This window comes from Myotis lucifugus, unplaced genomic scaffold (genome assembly GCF_000147115.1).
Source record: "Myotis lucifugus unplaced genomic scaffold, Myoluc2.0 scaffold_5, whole genome shotgun sequence".
Taxonomy (NCBI): domain Eukaryota; kingdom Metazoa; phylum Chordata; class Mammalia; order Chiroptera; family Vespertilionidae; genus Myotis; species Myotis lucifugus.
The window spans coordinates 14,037,256-14,063,621 of record NW_005871053.1 but is presented as its reverse complement, the minus strand read 5'-3'; the positions used below and the strand labels follow the sequence as shown (position 1 = coordinate 14,063,621).

At 36.3% G+C, this 26,366-nt stretch overlaps 1 pseudogene; it reads left to right on the top strand.

Annotated features, from left to right (window-relative positions):
- Window positions 1-25,914, top strand: part of LOC111823122 — a 52,949-nt pseudogene extending 27,035 nt beyond the window's left edge.
- The last annotated feature ends 452 nt before the right edge of the window (window positions 25,915-26,366 follow it).

Here is a 26,366-nt window from a genome sequence, read left to right as displayed (position 1 = left end):
TGGAGAATACCTGTAGAGATGGAGAATTCAACCTTATGTAAGATAAGTGAGTTCTCTTCTTTTGAGGCTGATGCCTCATTCTGAGATTCAGTGAACTGTTCATCTCTCAAGCTTTTGCTCAAAACTAATCTTAATGAGGCCTCCTGTGATCAGTGCATTTAATATTTCAAGCACCCTGGCACTTCTAATTCCCTTAACCTTGCTCTACTTTTGCTTTCACTTGTAACACTGACCCATAACACAAATATTATTAGTGTCATTCCCATTTTTCTTACTAGGATGGAAGCTAGATGAGGGAAGACAACATTGCCATATTTATCCTCTGATGTATCCCAAGGTCCTAGAATAGAACTTGACATGTAGTAGACTTTCAATAAATACTTGTTGAGGAATGAAAATCTGAGAGAAGACATGTAGGGATAATTACAGGTAGCAAAAAAAATTTACAGTTGAGTGATTTCATGTTCTTGTAAAATAGGAAGAAGGTTCATCTGCTTATAGATAAGGATTTGAAGGAGTAGCAGAGTCTTTGAGTAGAATGATAAAGTTAAGGACTTAAGAACTTAAAGCCATGAACAAAAAACCATCTGGCCTACTCAATTGAAACCCTATCTGAAGCTGGGCACTTTAATGTCACAATGGTAAGCTTGGTTATGTGATTTTATCTAGCAGGACTCTGACGCTTATAGCAAAGGAATCGTGTGCCTAATAAAGTAGTGGATTGGAAGTGCCCAAAGATGAGGAACATTGGTAAAAACAAGATAATGATTAAAACCTTGATACAATATGGAGTTTGTAGAAAAAAGTAAAGCCATGACCAGGCTTTACCCTGGAGGAAAGTTAAGGGTTATTAAGTATGCAGAGATATCAGAGAGGACAGTAAGAAGTACACTTGAAATAGGGTATATGAACATTGTGGTTAGAGTAGCCCTTCGTTAAAGTAAGTCCCATTGCAGCATGGATTTTGTCTGTCTGGATCAGTGCTGTATACTCAGAAGTGCTTGGCATATAGTATCATTAATACATATTTGGAGAGGTCCAAAGTGTGACTATGAGAGTAGGTACCTATGGTGTGAGAGGTAAAGACTTTTGAGATGGGAGGGAGGAGAGTCCCTATGATTAAACTGCTGAATGACTTATACCTCGCCTTAGAAGCTTCTGTGAAGACTGAACAATTGAAGGCCTGTTGTTAAAGATTTTAAATAACAAGGTCATATGGCTAGGAGGTCTGCACATGGCAGGTTGGATAGAGGGTAGAATACCTGTCATGAACCTTGAAAAAAGAGGGCTTTTCTGTATCAAAGAGGAAGAATAATAGTCTTGAAGTGATAAATGGCTATTTGATCCAATGCCTGAAATACAGAAGAATGGCTGATAGAACAAAAGAAAGTTACAGCAGGAAAAAGCAAAATTTTGTTTCAGACAAAGGGGTATAAGTAGCATTCTGTGAACACTTGGATGTATAGGAAGATTGATTTACATTAGAAGGGTTTTACTAGAGGGGGCATGGGAAAGATCTAGAAAGAAGATTGGAGAGGGGAAAAGGGGTAAGTAAATGGGCAATGACAACCAATCAGTATTCCTGGAGAAGGATTGATAAACTTTATCCTAGGGTAATTAATACCCAGTGTTTTCAGAGATTTAAAAATATATTTTACTACATTTATTATTTATAAGTAAAACAAGGGTATTGTTATGCTCTGAGTGTCACTGTGATTATTTATTGAGCATTATGATAAGCATGCCATTGCATCCTCTCATTAAATTCTTATCCTATGAGGTAACTACTATCATTATCCATAACTGGGGCTCAGTGAGGAAGAGTAGTTTGCCAAAAGCTACACATAACAAGTGGAAGAGTTGAGAGCCCTCATTCTTAACCACAAATAAATCTGCCATGCATTAAATCCCAAACTCTCCTTATTTTAATATAAAATAGGTATCCCTTCTTAATTTACATTCCAGGTTTACAGTGCACTAGTGTATACATTCCAAGTGCACCTGACTCTACCAGCCTCACTCAGACACAACTCCCCACTACATAAACATGAACTGTAAGGTAACAAAGACATGTGTTGAGAGTACAAAATAAAGTGCTGTTTTTAAATACAAACTCTAAATCATTTGAAGTTCTGGTGCCAATATATATGAAAAAAATTCACTGAAATAGTAAACAAAGTCTAATTTACTGGTTCACATTGGGAATTAAAAAAGGGAGCAAAAATAAGAATTTACCTTTCTTTATCTGTGCACCAAATATTTCAGACACATGGTTTATCTGCATAATGTGGTTACATTCACTAACAGTGTGTGGGATATGTCGATAAACAAGGAAACTGAATTTCCAAAAGGTTAAGGTCATAGCTGTCAAGTTGCAGATTTGAGATTTTAAAAATCAAATGCAACATATTTCAAAACTTTTCATTTTCTTCCAGCCTATGCTTTCTGATGGAAATATGATCAAATTAGTATAATTTAGCTCTGTGTACATGTTTTATGAAAACTTAAATGTAAATGAAAGGGCATTTGATTAAATATTGGGGAGCCAGATTGTTGCAATACACATTGCAGACCAAAATTACTGAAATTGGTCTGCCTCCCCCAAAATGAAAAAATGCACTATATGAAAAATTTATCGATACAGTTCAACATATTCAATGTCACTTTATGTCATGGAGGTTTAATGAAAATATAAATTTTGATCTTAAATGAAAGCAACAATAATGAACATTAATTGAGCATTGAGTGTGTAGCCAGGCACTGTGCTAAGTACTTTACATATACATTAAATTAATCATCACAAGTCTACTGGGCCCTTCATATCTTGGGTTCTGTTGTGCCTTCAGCCTTGACAGCACTATTTATATCATTGGCTTACTCAATGCTAATCCATAGGTTGGTGCTAGTCTGGCATCAAAGGATATACCTGAATCTAAGAAAGTAAACATGCCAAGAGAAAAACCTAAAATATTCATATTAAATAAGTGTTTATAATAAGTAAAAGCCTTTGATAACATGACAAAGTACATATTATTTTGTTTTAATATTCAGTTCACTTCATTAGTCTATAGATTACTCATGGGCTGTAATAATTAATCCCATACTAGTATATAACTCATAAGTTGGATCAAAATATTAAACATGTTTAATAAATCTGGTGTAGATTTTACTTTTCCAAAATACTGATCTGATCATAGAAGTGAAGACTATGTCCAGGGCATCCATCTTTCATAGAGTATGGACAGCTCTTTTTTCCTATAGGCGACAATATTCAAATCTGATTTATTTGATCAACTGAGAAGTTACCTTACTTAGTAAATATAAGACACTCAGATCATTATATAGTGAATTATAGAAGAATCCCACTTCTCCAACAGAAGGATCCCATTCTAGTATACACATTAGTGCTACAGTAGTATGCAGGGTAGGCAGAAGTAGGTTTATAGTTGTGAGTACACAAAACACTTTATTCTTATGGTAGTATTTATTAATATTTTCAATACAATTATATGGAAAATAATATAATAATGAATAAATAATATATATGTTTATTTACTTATTCTCCTAAATATGCTTTATTTTCCAGAAAATATCTTTAAATAATTGCTTCATTTCTCCTATATTACTTTGGATTCACTAAACTGTTTTGCAGAGTATAATAGTGAAGTGACTAGTATTTGGATGAAATGCATTGAAATGATTAATAGTTTTCCTCCTAAACAAACAGTTGGTTTGTGTTCTCCATGGTGGGCAAAGCTACTGAAGAGCCCATACCTGGTGAAGGCTCACAGTGAATGCCTGATTTGAACATTTTCATGTTCTATTATAGAATACTGTTATGCAGCATTAAAGAAGGAGTTGACTATAATTCTCTTATTATTTTCTGCATAGACTTTCCAAATGGCAGTTCAGTATTTTTTTTTCTAATAATATTTGGTGTTATCAATAGATAAATGTTTTATGCATTGTTGAATGAGATCTACTATACAGTAAACAAAGCATAATTAAAGTTTATATGTAGTTCCATATAAAGGGGAAGAGTTTATTGTACTATACTGTTGCAAGGAATATTTTATAGATAAAGAAGAAAGAGAAATACAGTAATTATATATTATGTGTCAGACAAGGCAATGTTTAATTTTATATTCCTTTTGGTACTTATAAATAGTAATGTATACAATCATCATAAACTCTTGATCTAGTATCAGAATTGTTCATAGGTATTTTGTATTAAAGGAGGCACCATCTTAGAAAGGGATAAGTTAAGATTTTAATAGAATCTTCCTTTGCAGTTAGTTACTAATCTAATTTAAATGCTTCCTTTCTCCTTTTAAGAATGCCTTCATAAACTTTCATTGACCAAATGACTTGTTCCTAGGCTGAGTAGAAAAAAAAATGCTTCATGCATCTATTCACTCTTTCATCTCGATTGCATTCATTGAATATTTGCTTTGTGCCAGATTGGAGAACACCACAATTAACAAGGCCTGTGTTTGCACTCAGAAGATCTCAGTCTGGTGCAAAGAGGCCAACAAGACAACCAAAAATGACAATACAGAGTGATAACCATAATAGAGACATGCGCAATCTTGGCCTTCCTAATTGCCTTAAGAGATCGGATGGTCGATTTGGGACTGTGGTAAATATATTTCCAGAAAAGCTTTCAAGAGGCACTGAAGCATGATAGTCCTGAAATATAAGTACAAGATGATCAGCAAGGTAGAAGGAAGAGGTTCTAAATATGCGGGATTAGTAAATTAAAACAAATGGTGCCACACACAAAAAAGCATAGTATATTCAGGGAACTGAAGTAATTGAGGATGGTTGAATTGAAGTGGTTAGGGGAACATGGATAGATATACAACTGAAGGCATGGTAGAGACCAGATCATGAAGAAGCCTATAGATTACGATGACTTTAAATATATAAAAGGCTATGAGGATCTGCTGAAAAATCTTGAGTGGAAAGGGTAGGAGTTGGATAGTGGAAAACTTATTCTAGCATAAGAGAGGAGGGTGGAAAGGAGGACAGATTGGAGACAAAACTATTAGAAAGTTTTAAGAAATAGTGAGATTCTATTCTAGGGAAGGACAGTGGACATGCTGAAAAGGAGACAAAGTAGCTGAGATACTTAGGAGTTAAAATAAACAGGACCTTGCTACTAACTGATGTGGAGGCAAGCAGGGTGAGAATGTTTTCTAAGATCTGACCCTCTTTTTACTTTGGATTTTTTATTGGTAAGATAAAATTTATAGCAGGAAAAATTGGCTGATTGAAGACCAAAGAGGATAGAGCTCATGTTGTACATATTGTCTCTGAGCTATCCTCAGGACATTCTGGCCAACGGTTACAACTATAGGAAAAGAGTCTAGTGGGTACGCACACAAACTGTGGAGCTGAATTTTCTGGATCTGAGCCCTAGATCTACTGGTATTTACTAGCTAGGGGATATTTGAAGATATATTTCACCCTGTATAAGCCTCAACTTGTCTGTATATAAACAGTTGTTATAAACATTATATGAAATATTTCATAGAAAATGCATACCAGTGCATGGCAAAACAGGTGCTCAACAAAGTTTGCCGCTGTTCTTGTCATTATCAATATAAAAATTGGGAGTATTACTTATGAGTCTTATGTTCAAGAGAAAAGTGGCTTAGAGAGATGGATTCAGAGCTATGGATTTGTATCATCAGCATATGGATGGTTCTTTACTTTTTCACCCAGTTATCTACTGTCCCAGTTTTCTCTTGCTACAATAATCACTGCATAACAAACCCTAAATTCTTGAGTGTTCAGATCAGCTGTGCACCACTTCTGGTTTTAGCTGGGCTCATTTATATTTTTGTAGTTGCTGTAAAGTGCTGATTTGGTATGGGGTCTCTCATATGGCGGAAGGTTGGCTTGCTATTGACTGGTCTATAAGGGCCTCAGTTATTTTTTATGTGTCTGAAATTCCTCCAGTAGGGTTTAGTGCTCAGGGAGAGGCAAGTATACAAAGCAGACAAGTACAACTGTGTATGAAAATAGGTACATATTCTTATCAAGCCTTTGGTTGAATGATGATTGATAACATCTCTTTGGCTATAGGAAGTCACATGGTTGATCTCAGAATCAGACTGTGTGGAGATTACAATATTAGAGCACAAAAGGGTGTAGATACAGGGCAGAGGCATTAATTGAGACTATTAATACAGTCAATCAATTAATCTATCTTTTGACCTAGAGCTATAAAATCATACTCTGATCATAAGACAAAATTATATTTCTTCTTCCTTTCATAAACTTGATTCTTTCTATTGCATAATTTCTCCTCCCCTGATCTGTGTATGTGTCTGATCTCTGGGTCATTGCTCCCTTGTGTGTTAGTATGGAAGGTTTTCTGTATCAGATTTCTAAATTAGAACCACTTTAAGACTGTTTTTGTTAAAGGCAACATTCAAAATAGCATTTTGATAAATGTTATTACAAGCCTTGAGTCGCTCATTCCATCAATATTTATTGAACATTTTCTATCTTCTAGATCCTATTTTAGATGCTAGGAATAGTGGTGAACACAATAGGCATGTTGTTTTATCTCATAAATTTACATTCTAATAGGGGAGAGAATAAACAAGTAACCAAAATATACTTAAGGTCTTTTTCTGAGCCTGATAGGGTGTATGAGAAAAATAAGGCAGGATGAGTTCATCAGGAATGATGGGGTAGTTAGGGAAGGCTTACTTACTTACTCAAATGGGTGTGTTTTGAGCTGAGACATCTGGGATGAAGTCTCAGTCATGCAGAGATTTGGAGAAAGAGGATTCTTAGTGGATGGAAAAGGCGCTGAAGTCCTGAGGTGGAAAAAAGCTTAGTTGATTGGAATATCAGGAAGCGGATTAGATTGCTGAATGAGTATAAGATGAGAAGAGGTCAGACTTTTGGAGCCTCGTATGCCATGGTAGCATTTGGAGTTTATTGAAAAAAAAATCTAATGCTCCAAAACGTCTCTTTTCCCTTATAAAAATCCTCCCTATGTCCAAAATCTTTTTACTCATCTCCTCCTGCAGGTAGAAGAAGACAAAACGTGTTTTGTTTTTTTTCCTGGTTTCATCATCTGCCCTTGTCTTACTCCAGGGAATACCTAAATCCAGTTCAACCATTCGCATTATATGTTTGTTTGTTTTTTTACTGAAATCTATACTAGGAATTGTCACAAGAAAGGAATGTAGATATCAACTTTTTGCCACAGACAAATACTTCATATGCTATACTACTGCATATGATTTTTAAATGATAAATTTTCATGCTGTGTAAATAGCAGCTTAGGGGGTGGTGACATGGGGTAGGGTGGAGGTAAGGCACATGTAGAAGCAAAGAAAGGGATTAAGAGGCCATTATGGAAAGTTGGATAAGAGAATAAATTAGACTAATCAAAATTATCTGATACTTTCTTCCATAGGGCATCTAATAGAGAAATAAGTTCATTATAGGCACAGAACATTTCTTCTTTGTTCACTTCTCCCTTTTGAGGGAACATCTGACTCTTATCTAAGCTTTAGGAAAACCCTAAGAGCAAGGGACCTTGCGCTGGAAAAAATTGCAGCATTTTAGAGGTATCTGGAGCATTAACTTTATTGCAGAGTTAGACGATCTAGTAAAAATATTAACAGGAAATGGTTTTGAGCAAATTGTTTCTCCACAGGTCTTTGGAATTTCTGACTAGGCATTTAATGGTTGTATTTTATTATTGGTTTAAGTAGGATATAAAGTCTAAGAGAAAAGTGAATCAATCTAAAATCTAAGATATAAATATATAAACAATCACTAGTTGGCAACTCTAAATGGAAGGACATCACAAACTTGAATACTCTGAAGAGTGTTTAAATTTTGATGGTATGTTCTTCAGGACAAACTATAGGGATATTTTCATTTAGGAATCTGAATTGATTTTTTCATTTTAAAAGAAAATATTTGAGTAAAAATGGATGGTCATAGTAAGAGAAAAGTGAATCAATCTAAAATCTAAGATATAAATATATAAACAATCACTAGTTGGCAACTCTAAATGGAAGGACATCACAAACTTGAATACTCTGAAGAGTGTTTAAATTTTGATGGTATGTTCTTCAGGACAAACTATAGGGACCGGAATCAAACCTGGGACCTTTCAGTCCTCAGGCCGACGCTCTATCCACTGAGCCAAACCGGTTTCGGCAGTATCTCTATTTTAATAACCCCAAAAGACAGGTCATTTAATTCTAGGAGGCAGAGCCAGAGAATAATAAAATAGAAATGCTTTACCTTTATAAAATGGGTAAAAAATGTAATTATTATTTTTACTTGTCAGTGCACTATGTCAGTGCCCTAATACTTTTGGCATAAAATTCACCTAATAGTATTTGGTATAAAATTCATTTTTTGTTGTTCTTACATGAGCAATGAATTTAAGGTCAAACCTCACTGCAATGAATATTGGTGTTCATGCAATTACATACACATATACCCCTAACAGCCTAGGAAGGGCCTCTTAGGAACAGAGATTTATTGAACTTTTATGTGTATTTTCATACTATATATAATTCAGTTTGACAAATTCTCTTCATTCTCCAATATCACTTTCTCTTTGTATCTTAGTATTTCCATATAATGTAAAAATACATAATAGTTTAGAATGGCACAGTTGCAGAGTAGAGCTGAATAGTATGATGAATCATAGCTAGCTGAATTAAGAAGCTAATATTCCAGAAATCTGCTTTGGTTAAAGTGGGGATGTGGATTCTAGTGCTTGATCCTCTTGCTCAGACTCTGTTGGGAGGCTGCCTGTCAAAGACTGTATATTTGCTGCAGGGCTCAACTGGTGAAGGATATATAGGGGTGGCAATCGGCATTAACGTAGACTTGATGGATGAGCATGTCTACATGCTTGTTGTACCTTAACCATGGTTAAAGTACTATATACCCTCCCTCACATCAGCCTGCAATAAATACAGTCAAGAATTTAATATATATAGCTTGGAAAGATAATAAACCTGCCCTAACCGGTTTGGCTCAGTGGATAGAGCGTCGGCCTGCCGACTGAAGGGTCCCAGGTTCAATTCCGGTCAAGGGCATGTACCTTGATTGCGGGCACATCCCCAGTAGGGGGTGTGCAGGAGGCAGCTGATCGATGTTTCTCTCTCATCGATGTTTCTAACTCTCTATCCCTCTCTCTTCCTCTCTGTAAAAAATCAATAAAATATATTTTAAAAAAAGAAATATAATAAACCTGGTTGTTGTTCATATCAGTTGGTAGAAATAATACCTCTAGAACCTTTCAATTTGAAGTGTCACCCATGGAAGGTCAGCATCAGTATTACCTGAGGGTTTTTTATAAATTCAAAATCTCAGAAACTGCCTTGAACCTACAATCCAGTTTTAAAAATGGGCAGAGTACCCAATAGACACTTCTCCAAAGAGGACATACAGATGGCCAATGGACATATGCTCAACATCACTAATCATCGTGAAAAATGAAAATTAAAACAACAATGAGATACCACCTTAAATCTGTCAGAATGGCTATCATCAATAAATTAACAAACAACAAGTGTTGGCAAGGATGTAGAAAAAGGGAACCCTTGTGCACTATTGATGGGATTGTACAGCCACTATGGAAAGCATTATGGAGGTTCCTAAAAAAAAAAAAAAAAGAGAACTACCATATAACCCAAAATATTCTACATTGTGGGTATAGTCCCCAAAGAATTGAAAGCAGGGTCTCAAAGAGATATTAGTTAACTCATGTTCATTGCAGCATTATTCATGATAGCTAAAATGTGGAAGAAACCAAGTGCCCATAAATGAATAAGTAAGCAAACTGTGGTATTTATATATATAAAAGGCTAATATGTTAAGTGACCCTCCGACTGGTCACTATGATGTGCACTGACTACCAGGAGGCAGGTGCTCAACACAGGAGCTGCTGTGACAGGCACTGACCATTTACAAAGAAACAGCACCTCGGACCTGTCACCCACAAAGCAACACTCGGCTTCCCTGAAGTGAGACACAGGTCCCACCCCCACCCCAGAGCGACAGCCCACCAAATCGCAGCCAACACTTCCAAGACCTCCTGGCGCAAAATGCGGCCCACAGCCCAGCCCAGCCCAGAAACGGTGGCTTTGGGCACTGTGTAATGACGTCACATAGAAATGCCCAGCTTCCTCTTCCTAGTGACTAGCCTCCTTGCAGTTTTTTCAGTTCAGGAACACGACTTGCTTTATTGCCAGGTGCAAACATTTTACCCTTTAACCATATGTCTGTGAAGCGTTTTCATGTGCCTCATTTCATTTGATCCTCGCAGAAGTCCTGGAGTAGGTAGATAGGAGACTTGGTAGCATCCTATTTTCTTTTCATTAGCCAGAAAACGGAGATTTAAAAAGTTTAGAAACTTGACCCAACTGAAAAGAAGCAAGAAATGGTGGAACTTGAAAATGACTTCAGGTTTTGTCACTGCACAGAATATAGTCAAGCACTGCTACAGTTAAATATTTCACCCTTTGTTCTCCCTGCATGATCTACAATAATAATCTGGTTTGTGTTGATATGTACTGCTGTGTTGCTGACAATTACTTGAAAGAGAAGTTGGGCTGCTTCACTGGGCTGGAAAAGTTTAGCTAAATCAGAAAGCAGGTCTAATTAAGCAAGTTTATTTATATATATAAAGCTCTTGCTGGCACCAATCGCACGTGTGTGTTTCCATCTGTCATTGTTGATTGTGAATTTGGTTGACACTTCTATTATAGAGAAAGGGCGAATAGTGATATTAAAATATTTCTTCTAATTAATTTCCTTTCAACGTGCATGAATTTGTGCACCAGGCCTCTAGTATACATACAATAGTATATTATTCAGTCTTATAAAGGAAGGCAATTCTAACATATACTATAGCATAGATAAACCTTGAGGACATAATGCTAAACAAAATAATACAGTCACAAAAAGACAAATAATATATGATTCCCTATATATGAGGTATTTAGGGTAGTCAACAATCATAGAGACAGAAAGTAGAATGCTGATTTCCAAGGGCTGTGGAGTGGACAATGGGCAGTGATTATCTAATGTGTATAGAGTTTGCAAGATGATGAGTTATGGACTCGGATGGTGGTGATGGTGGCACAATCTAATGAATGTATTTAATACCCCTGAAGTGTAAAAGTAGATAAGGTGGTAAATTTTATCTTATAGTATTATACAATTAAAAAATTAGAACAAAATTTTAAAATTATATTAGTCTCTGAATTAGTAATTAGCAACTGGCTTTTTTCCCCACTTAAACCCAATAAATGCTTTATTACATCATAATTTTTAGGTATACAGTGCTTTTCCTTCTCTTCACAAACAGAATGGCTAAGATGGTTAAAATAATTCCTAAAATGATTAAGATGTTTCCTGGCTGGTGTGGCTCAGTGATTGAGCATTGACATAGGAACCAGGAGATCAGGGTTTGATTATCAGTCAGGGCACATGCCCTGGTTGCGGACTTGATCCCCAGTGTGGGATGTGTAGGAGGCAGCCAATCAATGATTTTCTCTCATCATTGATGTTTCTATCTCTCTCTCCCTCTGTGGCCTCTTGAAAAGCAATAAAAATCTATTTAAAAAATTCAGATGTTAAAGAATAAATAAAAAAACAAATTGAAAATTTCATAAGGATATATAAAAGTTGCAAAAGACATATTTGGAAATATTAAATCAAAATTACTTGTTACTGAAAACCCATTTGACTAGAAATCTTTTATTTCTGGAGGAAAATTGTTCAATTTGATTTTGAATAAGCTTTTATACTTTATCCCTCACCAAGGAAGTAATTCTAAAGGTATACTTTGGAACAAGGTAAAAATCACTAATTTCAGCTTCTAGATTTTGCTTAAATCAAGCCTATCTGCTTAAAAGAAAACGCATTGGAAACCACTTTAAATAAAAATGTTATTTTGATCCAAATAACATTTTCTCCCATGCCATTTAGAATGTGTAAAAAGAAGGTTAAAGGCTTGCAAAGTTTCTCATTGCTGGTACTTGCCATTACTTTCCATGATTCACAGATTGATTTTCTGGCTTTATAGCTATGAGAGACAGTGGGCCTTTTTAATACTCTAATTTTTCATAAGCTGATGAGTACAGGGATGATGAATGAGTGTTCCTCCCAGAGTCACCTCCAAGTGGGTTCTTGAAAAGAATGTTGTTATTTTGAAGTTCTTTTATTTCATTTTGCTATCCATTGCTTTGCAGAGCCTCTGGAAATTACATTCCTTTTCTTATCAGTTAGTATTAAGACCTACAGATTTATTTGGTGCCTTTCTGGTATGGAAGTTATTTTTATCACATAGAGCTGGAGAATGAGACAGATGGGTACCTTGTGCTAGCCCACATCCAAAGATAAGTCAGGCAGGTTGTATTAATATCAGGTTGTGGTTATAAATTATTGATTAGGAAGGTGGTTCTAAAAATATGGATGAATAGAAGCAGAAATGATATCCTCAGAAATAAAAGGCACGAATATCTCAGCTTCCTCCTCTCTATCCCCAGGATACAGCTTCATGTAGGTACTTAGGTTCATCACAAAAAGCACGTTTTCAGAGAGGGTTACAGTACAACCATGTGTGTCTTTTGTGTTTCTCCTCTCTCTATAGCTTCCTCCCTTTTTTGATAGGAGAAAATGGAGACTGAGAATTTACATTAATTTCCAAAATTAAACCAATAAGTATTGGAGCTGGATTTAAATCTGAATCTCATACTCTGCCCTCTAAGTGACCTTGCCTGCCCTCAAAGAATGGAGTAAATATGCAAACAGGAAACTATTCTTACTACAGAGACTTAAAGTTTAAGCCTTAAGCGCAACAACAGCACTTCTTTGCTGTCTGTGTTATTTTGGGTTAAACAAGAGAGTTGAGTAGTTCAGAAAAAAAGAGCAGTTAAGTCAAAGCTAGGAAATAAGAAATAGGTAGGTCTTGGGACATGAGAAGTAATGAAAATCTAGTCAAAGGAACTAATCTCTTCTAAGGAAAATCTGGGTTAGGCTTGCCTTGGGTGGTTTGGGTTTATCTGGGATAGAGACAAACTCCACTTCTAAATGATAAAGCTGAAACGAGGGGTTCAGGGTGCGGATTCTTCCGTGGGTCCTTGTCCTACGAAGTTGAAGAATACATTTGCAGACTAAAAGATTTCTTTAATAAAAATGTGGGAGTTTATTGTAGATGTATGCAAACTCTCCCTGGGGAGGGGGTCCCCTGCTAGGAAAAACCTGTTCTCTCTCTCTTTTATGGGAAAAAAATAAAAAACCCTGTCTCGTGTCCCTTTGTCTCTGGTTTATATAAGCTGCAGTTCTTTCCCTGAACATGACTCTTTCTAATTGGACCCTTCCTTAAATTAGGATCCCCATGCTTTCCTTACTGGTCACTCTTTTGCAGTATATTAGTTTCAAAGTCCAGAACCCACGTGGAACCCCCCTACTTCTCTCTGCCTTATCTTGCAACATTCCTCTATCCTCTCTGTGAAAATATGTTTCCCTCTTCCCAGTATCTTGTGGCTTTTCTCTGTCCTCTGTGAAAGCATTCTGGTGTCTTGGAGTTATTTCTGTCCTTCCCATATGCATCCCTCTCCCAAAAACCCTCTTTATTCACTGTTACTGCCTGTCCTGTCTTTAAAATTCCCCTCAAAGCTACTCTTCAATCTCTTTTCCTTTTTTCCCTGCTCTCTTTGGTAAGATAACATTCAGATGAAAAGCAAGCAACGAAAACAAAAAAACTATACATTGTGCTTTTTGCCTTTCAGTCCTAAGCAAGAGACAGAATCAAAGGATTTAATTGAAAGCAAAATATTACCTGAAACTTTGATATTCCCATATCTTTAATATGGTTAAAATACCATTAGGATTCAAAATTAAATTTAAAAATTATGTTTCTCATTTATTTTGAGAATTAATCTAAGAACTTTTTTTTCTGAATTACATCAGCTCTTATTTATAGTCATTAAGAAATAATATTTTTTTATTGCTATGTGCTGGATCTATGGTATTATGTGGGTTTCTAGCCTCTTTCAAGACATGATATTATGTATTTGCCTTCCAAGTTCTAAAAATATATTCTTAATTAAAATGTCTTATTGTTAGAGTGAGTTACATATAATTTTGGCATCTTTCTTATAGTTTAGGGACATATTTGGAGGACATTTTCTGAACAAGTTCTCTAAATCTCCTTAGAGAAAAATACTATAATAATTTATAAAATATATTAGAGAAATTGCCACTATTCAATTTTTTTGCATGATAACTATTTTTTTTCGATTTTGATGTTACCTTTCTTATTTTTCCTGTGCTTCCTTACATATAAGGGCATAGCAGATTCAGTGAACTGTGTTATTACAATGTCTTCAATGAAAATTTAAGTACATAAAAGGTAAAATACTCCTAGTTTTTTCTTTTATATATAACTATTTATGGTCCAAAGAAAATTGCAAGAGAATATGGAAGAAAAGAGGATGGTTCTGGTCTTAGACAATGTTATTGTCTCCTTTTTATAGATTAGTATTAGCAATTTTTACTGCCAAGAGAGAAAATATAGATTTTCCAGTTACTGCTTGCTTATTCCTTCATCCTACCTCTCTAGAAAATATTTTTAAAAAATGTGTACTTACTTTCAAAACATGAACTATTATAAATAACATTATTTGTAAAAATTACTGCCATTCCCAGTTTTTGTTTGTTTTGTTTTTGAGTTCTTTACACAGTAACCCCTCAGCCTCGTTGTCAGAATGTCTTCTCCCTTTGACATCTCTGAGTGGAATGATGGGTATCAGATTATCTAATAATACCATATTACATTGACATAAAAATCCTTTGTGTCTAGAAAAACTAAGAAAGTATTTTTCCTTACTGTTTTCTTTGCAAATTTGAATTCATAATCATACAAATAAACAGAATTATCTCTGATAGGCAAATCATTGAGAGTTCTGAAATTATCTTTTCTTAAGGGCTTTGTCAACAGGAATTCTGAGTAATAAAAGAATTTAACCTTACCCAAAAAAGAATTCTGGTTTTTGCCTTGGGCTTCTGGAAGGTAATCTCTAACTAAGCCCTTAGAATGTCATGCCTGATTGTCTGTTTGTCTTGGGTCACTGATGGCCACATCAGAAAGACCAACAAGACAAGTGCTTAATTTCTCTAAAAATTGAGTGCCATGATGGTATCATTTTATTTATATAAACATTTGTGTGTGTGTGCATGTATGCACATAATAAGAAAAACTTAGGTTTTAAATGAGTGTTTGATATCTATCTGCTGGTACATGGAAATAGCTATTTAAAATGAAGCATGAAAAGTCAGATTACAGATAAAGTTCCATAGTATATGGTGTGAGTCAATTCTGAAAACAGACAACTGTGTGGGAGTGTATATTTGGGTATGTGTTTGGATGAGCAATGAAAACTTGTGAAAGTGCATATACCCAGATGCTAAGAGGAGTTACCCAGGCAAATAGGATTTTGTGGGTGGGTTGGGATGAGATAAGGATCTCTTACACTACCTAATGCTGAGTTTTTTCATTTAAATTAATGTACACATTTCTTTTATAATTTGAAAAACATCAAGTTAGCTGTAGAGATATACATTGGTAGCATTTGTTAATTTTTTCTTCTGTGTATGAGGGACTGTACATTGATGAATCTGTGCTACTACATAATTTGTATTTAGCTTAATACTTAGTGTATCTTTATTTCATAAAACTTTGAAAATAATTTTCTTAAGCATTCAAGCCTAGGTAGAATCTAATACATTAAATTTATTGAACTACTAAGGTTATAATCCCATTGAGTATCTAAAACCTTTTAAACAACAGGCATAACATACACAAATACAATAATTACCAAATATTAATGCATGTTAGTCTCCCCTTATCCACAGTGGATGCCTGAAACCAAAGATAGTACTGAACCCTATATAGTCTGTTTTTTCCTATACATACATACATATATACATACATAGCTTTTCACTTAAAAGAAGCACTTCATGGCTTCTCTTTGGCATATTCAAATTGCCAGTATCTGCATGTCTTTTTAGTGTCTTCCTTCTAGAATGTACATTGTATATGATTGTCCAGCATTATATATCACATGGAATTATTGTATAATATTTTTCCACTCTCTTAGCATTATTATATTAGGATGCATTATTAGTGTCATTATAATTTGATAGTGATCTACATAATTAATGTCTTAGAAAATAAGGGAATAATTCTGAAAAGTTAACCTATCTCTTTAAAACATTTATCTAGTTCATATTTTAGAATCCAATACTGAGTGCTCTTTCTACCTGGTTACAATGAGAATCCATTGGTGATAACTGGTTCCTGTTTTTGCAGAATATCTTGCCTTACATGTAGTTTATTGTGTTAACTCTTATCTGCTTATATACAGAGAAAACAGTATACAACATATACATTATTTAAAAAAATACACTTATTAGAAGGAAAATGCCTTTGTATTAATAGTGATTAATGTTATCAATTAACATTATTAACTAAATCATGTTAACTATTATTGACTGATAATGTGTAGTAGCATTGACTATTTATGAAGTGATTAAAATCTAAAACATATCCTTTAATATACACCCATGTTTTGCATTGTAAAAACCTCTTGTATGATTTATATTAGTTATTGCCTTTCAATATAATAATTAATGAATAGCATTTCACAAGCTCAATTTATTTCCATTATTCATAACTAGAGGCCCAGTGCATGACATTCGTGCACTGGGGGGGGGGGGGGGGGGTCGCTCAGCCTGGCCTGTGCAGGCCTGGCTGTGCCCTCTTGCTGGGGGATGTCCCTCTTTCAGAAGGATGTCTTTCAGAGGGATGTTTTCTGTTTCCTTCTCACTATAAAAAAGAAAAAAAACAATGTGTGTGTAGATAAAAATAAAAAATGTATATTTACTTACACACACACAGAGATGAAAAGTAAAAAATACCACCAGAGAGTCTCCAACTCTCCTCTGTGTCTGTAACCCCTTGATGTTCCTCACTCAGCTGCCTCAGTCTCTGCTGAGGTTTTGTTTCCTGAACCATTTGTACTCAGGTTCCCTGCTCTTCCTAGATCACTTGCTGAGTGTCTTCCGCTGCTTGGAGAGCAGTATGCAACCATCCTCTCCAGTTCTCTATTCCACCTGCAGGGGTTTCCTGCCATTACTCTGTATTTGCCCACTTCCTGCAGAACAGCATCTCAGGCAGTGATGAAGGGTTAGTTGCCTGTAGAGTTCAACATTTTATTATTCAGGTGAGACTTTGTCTTGATAAAGTAGTTCTATTTTCAAAATTTAAAGGAAGTTAAAGAAGATATTTGGCAGAAATATATCCATTAAATAATTAATGATACAAAATGTCCCCATTAATGTTTAAAGTTATTCTTGATCCCAGATTTCAAATGGCATCTTCTGTTTTAAAAGTAGTCGATGTGCCTCCTACATAGCAGTGTCTAAGAAACAGTTCTTATGAGACTAAATGTTTCCTTTCAGAAATACTAGTTCAAATATATTTTGCAAAATCATGGATAATTATCTTTAGGAACTTTGAGTCACTAGGGATTCTACTTCCTTTTGTGTGTTCTCTTCAGTATTCTGATTCCAATAATACCAATACATATTTATAGTATATTTTTAATTGTCCATCATTACTGAAATGACTCCTTGGTTTAAAATTCTTTTTCTCTGCATATCCATAAAGCAAGTGGAGAGGCTGCGTCTGACAACATCCTGTGGAAAATAATCTGCAAAAATCAAAACAAACAAAACTAAAAAACCCCACAATGGTGAAGAATAAAATGAATGACTACAAGCCTGGCCCTGAGACACAAATGTTTTCATTTTATGTTTCATTTTTTTTTTAGGTTGTAAACACAATGACTAGGTCTGTCAAGCAGGTTGCAATGTTAATTACATTTATCCGTGGATGATTGGCAGCACACGCCTGATTAGGGTTGGCTTCATCTAAAATGAACGCTTTGCAGAGAGCTTATTAATATGCGCTGTTTGCTGCTTGGAATGCATTCCGTTTGTCACCACCTGACGCCTCAGAGGGCCCGGGGAGAACATTCTAATTAACCCTGGGTGAGTTGCAGTGGGGCAGGACGGTTTTGTGTTCTGTTTTGTCTCTTTTTTTTTCCTCTTTCCTTTTAGTAAATGTAATAAAGCATATAACACGAATTTAAAAACCAAAGGCAGGGTTCCTCGGTAAGCTTTCATACCAAAGAGACTATTACTATGAGTAACTTACTGGCTTCAGACAATACAAATGCTATAATTTGTAACACAACTATCAGGATAGTTTGGGGGCTGGGCTGTCACATTTAAAGAAACGTGTATGGCTTTATGTCTCTGATGTGCTGTTAGAAAAATATACATATGTATTTCAATAATTACTGGTTTAAGTGCAGTAAGCAACTTTTGAAAATATATAGGGTGTCCCCCCAAAATGTATCCATATACATTTTTAATAGCTCAATTGATGTTTCTTTCTTTTCAGATTAACCCATTGGGATGAACAATTATTCAAAGTGTGTATACATTTTTGGGGGACACTTGCATTTTAGGAAGATGACATTCTCTTCTCCAACTAGAAAAAATGAAATATTCTTAAACTACTATAGAAGGCATTTAAAGGTTAGAAATGAATAACTTCTCTAAATGAGATTTGCTTATCATTTCTGAGGGGTGTGTGTGTGTGTGTGTGTGTGTGTGTGTGTGTGTGTGTGAAGTAGTTAAAAGACATTTAAGTGAGTTAATGAAGTATAGGGTCGAATGTGGTATCTGCAACTTTAGCTCCCTTGTTTACAGGACTTCATGTAGTTTGATGCAATGCAGAGTCTGGATATCTATCTGAAAGAAAGAAATGGTATTCCATCCCAACATGGCTGCCGTCCAATTTGGGCATATCAGATTCACTTAGAGAGCTTCTTCAAAGCAGACTAGCTAGCCCTTCTTTATAATCCCCCCTGAAGATTCTGACAGGCTCTCTCCTCAGTGAATCTGATGGGAAAAGAAATACATCATGATTCTTCTCCAGAAAGCTAGCCTGAATCTTTTGATAACTTCTCTATTTTAAGTACCCTTTCTTTCTATGTCCCCACAATTCTTAGAACTCAGTTTGGAGCATGAGTGTGCCCAATAATTTTATGCCATAGTTAATTTTCTGTAAAGTGAGTGAATGATGCTCTCACACAAATATTTTATAATGACGACTATTTAAATTTATCTTGGAGGAGAGAGTACAAGAAACTACACTTAAAGCTACTTTGCATAGCTACTTTGTTTTGTTTCATTTACATTTTTTTCTGGAATATTTGAGCAATTCACATTCTGACTTGGTCATCTTAATGAATATGTTTTGAGAGAATGTTCTAGGATAGGTGGAAAGGACGGTCTGGTTATTTGCATATTATAAATATGGAGGGTTTGGTGGTTGTGATGTTTAATTTATTTGTCAACTTGACTGGGCTGAGGGATGCCCAGATAGAAACATTATTCCTGGATGTGTTTGGGAGGGTGTCTCAGGAAGAGATGGGCATTTGAATCGGTGGACTGAGTAAAGAAGATTGCTTTCACCAATGTGGGTGCCACAATCCTTTCTGCTGAGGGATTGAGAGAACAGAAAGGTGGAGGGAGAACACATTTGCTCTCGGCTTGAGCTGAGACATTTCATCTCCTTTTGCCTTAGGTATGGGTATTCCGGCTTCTCTGGCCTTCTGACTGAACAATATTATTGAAATCCATATGTATATTTTCTAACATCACATCAGAGACATGGGCCCTCAATTTTTAGGCCTTTGAACTTGAACATACACTGTTCGTGCCCCAAGTTCTCAGGTCCTCAGTCTCAGACTGAGTTATACCCCTGGCCCTCCAGCTTGCAGATGGCAATGTGGGACTTCTCCATCTCTATAATCAGGTGAGCCAATTCCTTATATAAAGTTCCTCTTATCGACACCTATGTATCTATGTTTTATCTCTATTTACCATTGATTATGTTTCTCTGATGAATCATTACTAATACAGTGGTAAATCAAAGATTGACTTAAAAATATTACTACTAGTAGTGAAAAACTGCAATTATTGCTTGTTTTTCCTCTATAAAATGATTTCATCAATGCGAGCTATTCATGTCAAGCCTCAACCTAATCTATAAATGACAGAGTTGAAGAAAATGAACCTCTGTCTGTCTCAACTCTAAAAATCTGGGTTTTATTACAAGCTTTGATTGTTAGGAATACTAAATAATTTCTGACCTCCTGCATTGCTTCCAGTTGCCACATGTGTGTGTGTTTTATTCTCATCAAGTCTAACAATTGATTCTATTTTCTAAAATTCCTGTTAAGAAAGTAGGAGAGTGAGTAGTGGTTACGCAGATGAACTGCAAGTTTTCTGTTACTCATTTTCTTCTGTAGATCCAAACATCAGCGATGGAGTGTTTCTTCTCAAACTCTTGACTAAACTGCCTCAACATCTCTTATAATTGTAAAAAAGATGGTCATGAGTTTTAATCTTTTCAGACTGTAGCAATTTCCATATATTTATGAAAATTATTTAGGGGACTATGGAACAGTTAAAACGGTTGTCAAATTTACTTACCTATTTGTTTGCCAGTATTTACTGAAAGTCTACTTGTGTCAAGTTTGCTAAATGATGGAAATGTCAACTTTTGTCTTAACCATTAATATTATATGGTGAGGGCCGATTTTGAGTATATTTTTACCCACTATAATTTTAAAGTCTTGTGTCAACATTGAATTGTGTTTTTAATGATACATAAAGAATACTCAGTGTTTAGAAATGGTTTCTTAGGAAATAAAAAAATATCCTGTCATTTAAAAAAATACTGAGTTATCAATGTTCTGTGTAGTTTGAAAAATCAACATTAAATAGCCCTGTGGGAGGGACCTATTGACGTTCTAAAAGCTGGACCGCCTTTGGTTATGCTTTCTGATTGCTTCTCATTGATTATGGCATACCTGCCATGGTTGAAATTGTTAGATAAACACTTTTCTATCGATATAAACAGAGTATGGTGAATTTATTCTTTCAATTTAATGAATAAAAAATGTGTGTTTCTGGCACAAAGACATAAAAAGATCTATGTGCATTTGACGGTCTGTTTGTATGATGTAGACAGTTTATACTATTGGATTATGACATGAAGAGGGAAGGATAATAGAATTTACCAATGTGCTCAGAGTCTGAAAAACCCAAATTCCTGTCAGCTAGAGCCTGTCTTTCCAGAATCAAATTGCCTTGGCTAAATCTTGACTCCACTTCTTCCTGACAACGTGATAATGGTCAGCTTACTTAAGTGGTTGAAATTGTTACATGACATGCATATCATTTCACTTAGATCTTAAACTGTTAGATTATATACTGCTTTACTGATCCAGCAACTGGAGAGGAGTATGCCAGGAGCTAGAACCACATATGGTCCAAGCAGGAGGACTTGGTTTTCGGGTTTTCTTCTCTGTACTTGATACATACACTGTGAAGAAAGCCAGCTCTCCTTATGTAGGTTGATGTATGTAATAGTAATTTACCTATTCTTTCTCAGCTCCAATTCTACTCATCTATAATCTGTTCTGTGAGGCTGGGGCTGAGATTTGCAAACTACATTTTTCACACTCCCTCGTCGACTGCTTTTCTGTTGGGTTAGGACACAGGAGAATTGGAGGGATATTGGAAGGAGAGAGGATGGGGGAACATACCTTCTTTTCAGTTGTACTGTCATTGCCCACGTAGTTCCTGCTACCAAGGTTGTCCTAGCCTCCAACTTCCTTCAGCCAGACCTGCAGGCTCCCATCAGAGGTACCAATCACAGCTCAAAGACTCTAGCTCTTGGCATCAGCTCTGTGGACCTTCTTTTGATATCTTATAACTTCACCTTTCTTGTTTGTTCCTCCTGGTTGTGACTGCTGCCTGGTGCTCTTTTATCTGGGTTAACTCAGTGTAAACTTAGGAATAAAACCTTCCATAGTAAGAATCTTTAACAATAGAAAGGTCAACAATTAAAAAGCTTTCTTTTTATGGTGATGGAAGGAGACTTGACTTGGGGTGGTGAACATAGTACACTATACAGATGATGTATTATAGAATTGTACACCTGAAACCTATCTAATTTTATTAACCAATATCACTCCAATAACAGTAAATTCAATAAAAAATAATTTTAAAAAGCTTTCTTTTTGGAATGGCTGTACTTTCTTTGTGACTCTTTATGTAGCTGATTATGAAAGCTATGGTGGTAAAAATGCCTCAAAATAGAAAAGCGGGTGTCCCTATGTTTCTCATGGCCTTTTCTTAACACTAAAATCCTACCTGTCCAAAGACAATTACCTTGATTCTTTCGTACTGGAAGAACTACCTGTATTTATTTGCTCCTTCTTTCCATACTACCACATGAATAGCTCAATTGTAATATGACTGCTAATGTAATGACATCAATTACCTTACATAATTATAGTACAATGTTGTTGTCTTTATTCATTTACTGTGCAGTAAGTCTCTACGGCTTATTTACTAGTCATTACAAGTTTGTACTCTTAAGTCCCATCACTCTTATCACACATACACCCTATCCTCTGCTAACATTTTACAGATCTCTGTTTTTATAGCTTTAACTTGTTTAGATTCCACATATAAGTGATATCATACAATACTTGTCTTTCTCTCTTATTTATCTCACATAACATAATGTGCTCAGGGTTCATCCATGTTGTGGAAAATGGGAGGATATCTTCCTTTGTCATGGCTAAATACTATTCCATTCTGTATATGTACCACATCTTCTTTATTCATTCCTCCATTGATAAGCATTTGGGTGATTTTCATATCTTGGCTATTGTAAATAACACTGTGATAAACATGAGAGTTCATATATCTTGTCAAAATCCTGTTTTCATTTCCTTTGGGTGTATACACAGAAATTGAATTGCTGGATGGTATGATACATCTTTTTAATTTTTTGAGGAAATTCCATATTGTTTTCCATAGTGGTCAGACCAATTTACATTCCCATTAACAATGCATGAGTGTTTTCACCACATGCTCCCCAACATCTGGTTGTCTCTAGTCTTCCTGATGATAGTCATTTTAACAAGTGTGAGGTGTATCTCATTGTGGCTTTGATATGAATTTCCCTGATGATTCATGATGTTGAGCATCTTTTCATGTATCTGTTGGACATTTTGATGTTCTCTTTGGAGAAATGTTGTATATGGCCTACAGAATAGGAAAAAAAATCTTTGCAAACCATATATTGGCTCAGGGGTTAATATTAAAAATGTATGAAGAACTCTATCAACTCAATAATAACAAGAACAGCAATAAAAATGTGGTTAAAAATTGATAGGAAAGCTAAATAGAATTGAAACAGAGACAATGTTTGGGTGTGGGACTGTATTCTCATCTTAGAGAGAATTAGAAGATTAGATTCCCCGGAAAGGGATTTATGATGTGCCTTGTTTAAAATAATATTTCTGTGAGCTCCTGCAAGTCCCTGCAGCTGGCTGCCCCGGGCCAGTCAGGGCAGGCACTGGAGCCCGCAGCTGGTCCCCATCTCTGCTGCTGCGCCCCTGCTACTGTGAAGGGCCACCTCCCCCCACAGCTCGCTGCCAGGGAGGCCTAGTAGAGGCCTGGGAGCGTGCCTTTCGCCGCGGCCTCCATGTGCAGCTACCTGGACTTGCCTTCAGTCATCTCCACGGTTAGGCCACAGGGCTCCCTCTCCACCTCCAGGCTGGGGAAGAGCCAGCAGCCGCCACTCTGCAGGGGCTCCAGCGGCACAACCCTGGTCTCCTCACAGCGCATCTCACAACCAGACAGATGGTCAGACAGGGTGCGGACCGAAGGCTCACACCCTCCTGGCCGTGGTTACGCACTGAGAGCGGCGGCCGTCTGGTGACTCTCCTGCCAGGGTGATGGTGCAGAATCTTCACTGCGTTTCAGAAAGCATGTTCCAGGTCCCTCCTGCCCTGGCTTCCTGAGCAGGGGTTTGCAGGCGAGCAGAGCAAGGGTGGCCCTGCGTGTTTAGGAAGCCCTCCTCTCACCGAGGACCTGGAGGGGAGGCTGGGAGCCCTCAGGGCTCCATGTGGTACCAGCTTCTGGGGACAGATGAGTCAGTCATTGCATCAAGCATCACACTTCAAGAGCAGGGTCAGGCCACAATGAAAAAGTCACCCATGCTCTTCAGATTTAAAGACAGCCTCCCCTGTCTCCACCCTGAAAGATGAGGGTTTGACACAGGGGTCACTATGTAAATGTGCTTGGGAGAATAGGGAGCCTTATCTAGAGGAGAGAAAATAGTCACCAGGACCCAGCCATGGTTTCAAATGTTTATAAATTATTTTATCAATGCATTTGCAAAGTTTCATAAAAACACCCATAATATATTTTGTCCTTAGATTCTAGTGTGACAGCTAATGCAATAATGATTTCAAATGCAAGTGCTCAAAAGCTGATTTTGTACATTTTTCTTGTCAGCTGCATTGTAGTTAATGAAATTAAACACACCCATCACATTTGTCTTCAGGGGACAAGGAACTGAACACACCACTGGTTTATTCTTCTATTAAAATAAATTGAAGACAGTCACATCTGAATGATCCTGAGTGGGGTTCACCCAGGAGCCAAGGGACTCCCTGGGTACCAGGGTTGGGCTGAGCCGGTATTCAAGAGATTATGACATCTGAAATCTACCTACAATGAAACTTTTGTAATAATATTGAGGATCATTCCATTGATCTTCCTAGAAAAAAGATCTTAAATTCACTAATAAGAACATGGAGGATAAGAAATCTACAGAACAGTTGACTACTTACATGAATAGAACAGTTGGACAAGCTGTGAAAAGCCCCAATAAACTATGCAAGGTGATCTACTACAGGAAGAGTTCATCATCCTTTTTCCAAATCCTTGTTATAAAAAGAAATAGCCCCCCACCCCCACCAGCCCCGAAGTTGGGGCTGTGACATAGCAAGTAAATGAACTGGCTTGTGTAGGCCACCTGCTGAGAAAGTACACCATGATAGTCACACATATTTGCTTAATTTCGGTGATTCTGGCTCTTCACAGACAGAAAGCCCATCATCAAAACACAGTGGGGCTTTTTGTTTTGTTTTGTTTTGTTTTGTTTTGTTGTTATGCTTTCCTGAAGTTTCTCAGGACCATGAAACTGGCACAAGTTTTGCTCAGCAGAATCTGAGGTTGAATGTAGCTTTAACTTTCTGGAAAAAGAGAAGAAGTGAACTTGTAGCTCAGTAGGTGAGGATAGAAGACTTTGGAGTGGGGGCGGGTTCCTTCTTGTACTCAGTAGTTGACAGGAGGAAAACTTGGCTGCTGTGTGGAATTGCTGTCCCTAGTAAAGTCACTGCTTAAAAGTAAGTTGGAAGAACATAAAATAGGTGGTTTAAACTGGCTTCAAGCGTCATAACAAGGTGGTGGTCAGAACTATGATCTGAAATGGGAATTATAAATAATGAAAATATTCACATAAAAAAACAATTAAGTGGATTAAGGGAACAAGAAAACCATCTTCACCTGGCCAGGGTGTGGCTCAGTGGTTGAGATTCGACCTATGAACCTGGAGGTGGCGGTTCAATTCCTGATCAGGGCACAAGCCTGGGTTGTGGGCTCAATTCCCAGTGTGGGGCATGCAGGAGGCAGCCAATCAATGATTCTCTCTCTCATCATTGATGTTTCTATCTCTCTCTCCCTCTTCATTCCTCTCTGAAAGCATTAATATATATATATTAATATTTATAATATATTAATTAATAAGCATTAATATATATATAAAACCATCTTTCTTTGGTTTCAGGATATATTGGTAATATAGCTATCCTTAGATGCTTATTATTACAGTTGCATTGAAAAACTTCATCTACTAAAGAACATTTGGTTATTCAAAACATTCCAGAACTATTGGATTTCCAAAAACAATCTCACCAAACAACTGTGAACTGTGGAAGAAATAAAAATTGTTTTTTTAAAGCCCCATAATGAAAACACTGACAAAACCATAACAATCTGTTTTATATTGAAGTGGAAAAATATTCCAAAGGAGCAGCTCAACTCCAGTGAGGTGAAAGTGCACTGTGAAGATTGCTTGTCTTCACTGCATTTGGTAATATTGTTTATAAACTACTGGCTCTTAATGAAATCCTGCATAAGAATATACTTTATGCTATGTGGAAAAATAAGAAAACTTATCACTAGAAACCACAAAGACCAATCATAATTACTTTTAAGATTTTATTTTATGAGAAAGCACTCAAAATGTTGCAGCTATTTTCTTATATTGAAAAGACTTTGAAAGTTTAAGA